The 6000-nt window shown below is 45.3% G+C and overlaps 2 non-coding genes across 2 annotated transcripts; both read left to right on the top strand.

Moving 5' to 3' along the window:
• Positions 1–947: 947 nt before the first annotated feature.
• On the top strand, positions 948–1030 carry trnal-cag (transfer RNA leucine (anticodon CAG)). Its single transcript has one exon. It is a non-coding gene; the product is annotated as a tRNA-Leu (tRNA).
• Positions 1031–3046: 2016 nt separating this feature from the next.
• On the top strand, positions 3047–3128 carry trnal-uaa (transfer RNA leucine (anticodon UAA)). Its single transcript has one exon. It is a non-coding gene; the product is annotated as a tRNA-Leu (tRNA).
• The last annotated feature ends 2872 nt before the right edge of the window (positions 3129–6000 follow it).

Here is a 6000-nt window from a genome sequence, read left to right as displayed (position 1 = left end):
TCAGCAGGTTGAGGGCACCACCACCAAGTGAGGTATGAACCTCTGACTTCCTTCTTGTCAAACAGGAAACTCCTAATACCTCATTTGAGTAAAGTACCTCATTTTCCTGACATCCAAGTAGTAGTGAAGTGGAGGAAGAAGGTAGGAGATCTCCAACAGGATCCTTCTTCCCTCTGTCCTCCTTGATCTCATGGATCACCACAGTCAAGTGGAGACCCAAGCTCCCGGATGGATCTGGCACTCAGGAACTGCTGAGTTTTCCAGTGGACTTTGTTCCATCCATGGTTCAGGAACAGGACTCCTGGTTAACCTGGTATCTTTCCACCCAACTGTGGGTTCTTGGAGAATTTTTCATGTCATGTCAAGAAATCAGGCTGGTGGGTTTTTCAATGAGAGAAATTCTGGTAACTTAATTAAGTGGCATGTTTGTTGAAGCCGTAATTAACTGATAAATTAAGGAAGGCCTGGCCAGTCTTTGCTCCCAGGTCATACGATGGAGTTAGAAAGTCCTGAATAAATCTGGAGTTCCATGATTTCCTTGTGGTTCATGATTCTTTTGCCAATGTAGTCTGGAACAAGAGCAAGATGAACCTCCAAATATCAACAGGTTGATTGCAGGTGATGTCAAGTGGTATTTAGAGGAACGTCCTCCTTGTGTTTGGTTCCATGGTGGAAGGGTGAGCCCTCTGGACTCTGGATCCAGTGATCAGAGTTCAAGTCTCAGAAGGACCTTCCTGTCTGGAATGTGTCCCATGTAACAAACTGATCAACAGATGTTATGTGGTTCTAACGTTCTGGTTCATTTCTTACTGCCATGAACTCAGACTGTGTGTTTATTGTGAACAATAAATGTAACAACTAAGGAGCCAGTAGCTCCTGTGGAAAAAAATTCTACTTTGTCAGTGAATGAATTCATTTGATATTGAAGTCTGCAACTGTCAGTGTCTGTCAGGATGGCCGAGCGGTCTAAGGCGCTGCGTTCAGGTCGCAGTCTCTCTTGGAGACGTGGGTTCGAATCCCACTTCTGACAAAGGACATTTTCTCCACATTCCTATGCATCCACAATGGTACAATCCAAACCCAGTTGAAGCTGCTCTCCACTGATGGGAGTGAGTGGTTGAACTGGCAGCAAAGGAGCTTCCCTGTGACGTCCCAACATCGCCTGGTTTCCTCCAACATGGAGCAGCCACCAAACTCTAAATTCAATGTTGGATCAAAGTCTGCTGAAGAAATGTGTTTTCTTTCAATTCACATTTTGTCCATTAACTTCATAATCAGAGTCGCCATCTCATCACATGACTAAAGTCTGGGTTCTGTATTGGTGGTAAAATATCCTTCCATGCCCCTCACTAGTTTGCACACAGAAAAGCATATTTTACTGGTTTCAGATCTCTTAGCTTGTTCTCTCTCTTAAACCAGCTGAGGCAGCTTTCATTGTGTGATTGATTTTAAAATATAAATATGGAACAGAACCATTGGAATCAGATGTCAGGACATTTGAAGGAATGTCAATCTCCTGTTGAAATGTTGCAGTGTGCAGCTGAGGCTCTCTGGCAGTGGCACCAGGAGCCCCAATGGCAGAACCTGGACCCTCCTGGAGGAGAACCACAGGTGAGGGCCTTCTTGGCTCCAGATTGATGGAAATCAAGTGTCTGAGGCTGTTAGCAGCCATGAAGTTGATCTGGTTGGCACTGGTATTTGTTCTTGCTGCAGCTCAGGAGTGATTCAGGAGAAGAGTTTCAGAACAGCCCAGGTTGGGGACTGGAATTTTAAAATGTCCCCTGGAACCAAACAACCTTGGAGGGTAAAAGCTCCAATCATAGCCACTCAGATGCAGCAGCAGAAGAAGCTGACATCCACCCTGACAGTCAGAGCATCAAGTCAAGAAAACATCACCATCTTGTAGTTCCAAACCTCCACCTGTCAGATTCAGCTACTTCTGATTGTGGGACTTTAAACTTGAACACAATGGAATTTGGACAAGGAGTTTTCCTTCCAGTCCAAACATCATCGTCCAGCCTCCAACCAGAGGTCCCTCAGTTATCATGGAGCCACAGGTGGAGTCTGGATTCTTTTCTGGAATGAGACGGCAATGAGAGTCCTGCCAAGTGACATCACTGACATGAATGGATGACTTCAGTCACGTGACTGGATGACTTCAGTCACATGACTGGATGACAGTGTAGATGCCAATGTAGAGGTTGGGGAAATAGTCTCTGAGAATCCAGCTTGAAGCCACAGCCTCCTTGTTTTCCAAAAACCCAAACAGCGACCATCAGTCTCCCTCCAATCCTGTTCTTGGGTAAACAACAAAAACAGAGTAAAAGTCTCTGGCAACATATTTGTTTCCTGTAGGGTTTCTTCATGTATGTGTGGTGTACCTGCTTTCCCAGAGGACTGCCATCTTTGTTCTGTGGGCTGACATGTTTTAGTGTCAGCACAGGTCATAGCGCTGAGACTGAACTCTCATTCTCCTCCAACTATTATTTCCACCTCACACTCCTGCATATATTCAAGTGAACAGGGAACACAAATTTATGCTCAACTTCTTCTGTGTATTCATCCACAGTCACTAAACAACAACCAAACCAAACAAAAGGGGTTTGCTAGCATGGCGATCAGCTGTAGTTCACCATCTTATCCAGGTCACATGACTCAGGAGTAGCGTGGCCGTCTGGCAACCAAAGGGTGGCTGGTTTGATCCTCACTTTCTCCAGTGACCATGTCAAAGTGTCCTTGAGTAAGATACTGAACTCCTAAATACTTCTGATGAGTAGGTTGGCTCCTTGCATGGCAGCCTTCAGCATCAGTGTGTGAGTGTGTGTGAATGAGAGGACATTGTTCAGCTCCTTGAGTGCTGCTGAGGTAGAAAGGCTCTGTACAAACTGAGTCCTTTTACCATTTCTTTCCTGCTTCTAGCGGCGCTGTTGTCACTTCCTGTGACCGTGGGAGGGAAGGGGTCCCCCTTCAGAATAAGTTTGATATCATGATGTTACTTCCTCTTCAACATGCCTTTAGCAGACCAACTCACTGACTAGCTCAGTGAGGTAGTGTGGCCGAGCGGTCTAAGGCGCTGGATTTAAGCTCCAGTCTCTGAGGAGGCGTGGGTTCAAATCCCACCACTGTCATCATGTCCCAGGTCACTGGAGAGGTGTGGCAGGTCTCTCACAGCCTCTCCTCTCTCTTCCACTGAGGTCTTCAAACCTGTGACCAAAAGAAGAACCCTCCTCTGAGTCCACAGACCTGAGCATTGCTGCTCTGACTACCAGGTTACCTCCTGGTTATCAGGGTGAAGTCATGGGGAGGTAGTCAGTTGTTCCTTTGTTTTTTGACAGAGGCTTCATTGTGAATTAAATAATTCTATTTCTTTACTTGACGTTTCACGCTGTTTCGATTGAAAAAGGCGAGTTCCTGGAGAAGATCTTCCAGGGGTCCAGGTTCAAGCGGTGCCCCAGCTGGCACCAGGTGCTGACCCAGGTCCTGCATGGGAGATACTGTCAGTTCTGTTCTGCCCTGCTCACAACCACAGGCTGGTGTTGAGGCCTGCAGCAACCAGGGCCCCAGTCCCCAAGAGTATAAAGGCTGGTCATTGTGGCAGTGGGAGGAGTCAAAATGAAGACAGACCAATGTGAGCAGGACGTTCCTGGAGAAGTCAGAAGAACTTGACCATGTTTCCTACAGTACCCAGGAGGCCTGGTAGTTGTTGAAGGAAGCTCCAAAAGCAAAGAGCAGACAGCAGGACATCAAAAGAAAAGATCCAGACACTAAAACTACAAGTAGAAACTAGAAGAAGTACTAAAAGCTTTGGAAAGATACTACAAGGTTGGATATACATTATTATATACACTACTATTCTCACTGACTCCTAAAGAGGGACAGGAAACATTAGAATGTGGATCAGATCAGCTGATTTCAGTGTTGAGTCCATCCCTCCATCCACTTTCTATTCTTATCCTTTAAGGGTCATGGAGGGGGGGGGCGATCCCAGGTGACATTGGGCAAGAGGCAGGGTCAGCAGATCTCCAGTCTCTGAGGAGGCGTGGGTTCAGGGTGAACCCTGGACAGGTCAGAATTCCTGATGATGTCATCAGGGCTTTGACAGTAGCTAGAATTCTGTCTTTGATGTCAGGAGGACATGAAAGAAACCCAATTGAGGAAAGTAGCAGAGAGCACATTCAGCTTCATTAGAAACACTTGAACTGTTGAACAGTAGAATTTGTTTGAAACAGTTTACAACACTGAGTGACAGGTTTGAAGAGGGAAGATTTTTCTAATTTAAATTTAATTCTAACTTCAAAGTCAAGTCAAGTCAATTTTATTTATTTCGTGCCAAATCCCAACAGACGTTATCTCATGACACTTTACAAGTTTATCTAATGAGACAGGTACCCTGGAAGGTATCACCTTGGCCCCCAGCACCACCCTAAGGAACCGAGGAGGTCTCTTTGATCAGGATCTGTCCTTTCATGCCCACATTCAGCAAATTTCAAGGACTGCTTTCTTTCATTTGTGAAACATTGCTGAGATCAGACACATCCTGTCTCAAAAAGATGCAGAAAAACTAGTCCATGCCTTTGTCACTTCCAGGCTGGATTACTGCAATTCCCTCCTATCAGGCTCCACCAGGAGGTCCCTAAAGACTCTCCAGCTGGTCCAGAACACTGCTGCCTGACTAGAACTAGTAGAAGAGACCATGTCTCTCCTGTACTGGCTTCTCTGCATGGCTCCCTATCACACTCAGAATAGAATTCAAAATTCTCCTTCTACCATCAAAGTCCTCAACAGTCAGGCTCCTTCCTACCTGACAGAGCTCCTAGTCCCCTATTATCCAGCTAGAACCCTTTGCTCCCAGGATGCAGGGTTACTGGTGGTTCCTAGAGTTCTAAAAGTAGACTGGGAGCCAGAGCCTTCAGCTATCAGGCTCCCCTCCTGTGGAGCCGTCTCCCAGTTTCAGTCCAGGATGCAGACACCCTCTTGACCTATAAGAGCAGACGAAAGACCTTCCTTTTTGATCAGGCTTATAGTTGGGCTGCTTAGGCTGGCCCTTAGATATGCTGCTATAGGCTTAGGCTGCTGGGGGATCTCCCATGGTGCACTGGGCTTCTCTCTCCTCCTCTCTGTCCTCCTATATGTGTCATACATAAATCATACTCATAACCCTGCCTGGCCTCTTTTCATGGCACCAAACCAGCAGGTGGCCGCCCTGACCAGAGGTCTGCTGACACTTCAGTCCACATCAACACCCTGTCAAGTGTCTCATGTGGCTGGATTTTCTGATTTAATCTGCCATGTGAACGTTGAACCATGGATGAAACTGAAGCAGCAAACACTGCAAAGGAACAAAAGACAATACTGAAGATGTACAAGTACACTGAAGTGCCTGTACTTTACTTGAGGAAGAAGGTTGAATCGATGCCTGCACTGTAAAAAAAACGGTAAAAAGTCTGGCAGCAGAGTTTCCAGACGGTACCGTCAAATTACAGTAATGAACTGTTCCTCAAAATTACATGGAATAAACTGTAAAAATACACAGCAGCTTTCACAGTCCAAACTGATGAAATTACAGTCCATTTAGTGTTGATAAATGTGCATTCAACTGCAGGAAAACAGGCCCATCATGGAAAAACACATGAAGAACAAGGACCTTTCAGGTTCTTCTCTAAGTTCAGGGCACTTACTGGTTCATTTATGAAACAAACCAGTCTATGAGCAGGAATTTCCCATTAAAAAAGTTCATTTGACAGTGGAAAAGCAAGCATATTGCATCAAAATAGCCAAGTTTAAGGTCAATCACTGTCAATTGAAGCTATTTAGTTGTGACTTTATGAAACTGAGCCAACTTTCGACAGTGATTTCCTGTTAGATTCTGGTTTCTCCAAGTATAAAAACTACAACAATGTATAAACACAGAATCTGTACTTTGAACAAGAGAGAATTTCTGCATATTGACAGTATCAGTCCATCACTTTAGAGGATTGGAATGGTAAAAACATCATTGGA

Source organism: Aulostomus chinensis, chromosome 1, assembly GCF_037954235.1.
Source record: "Aulostomus chinensis isolate RoL2024-O1b breed Wild chromosome 1, RoL_Achi_v1.0, whole genome shotgun sequence".
NCBI lineage: Eukaryota > Metazoa > Chordata > Actinopteri > Syngnathiformes > Aulostomidae > Aulostomus > Aulostomus chinensis.
This window is presented reverse-complemented; position numbering and strand designations above follow the sequence as displayed.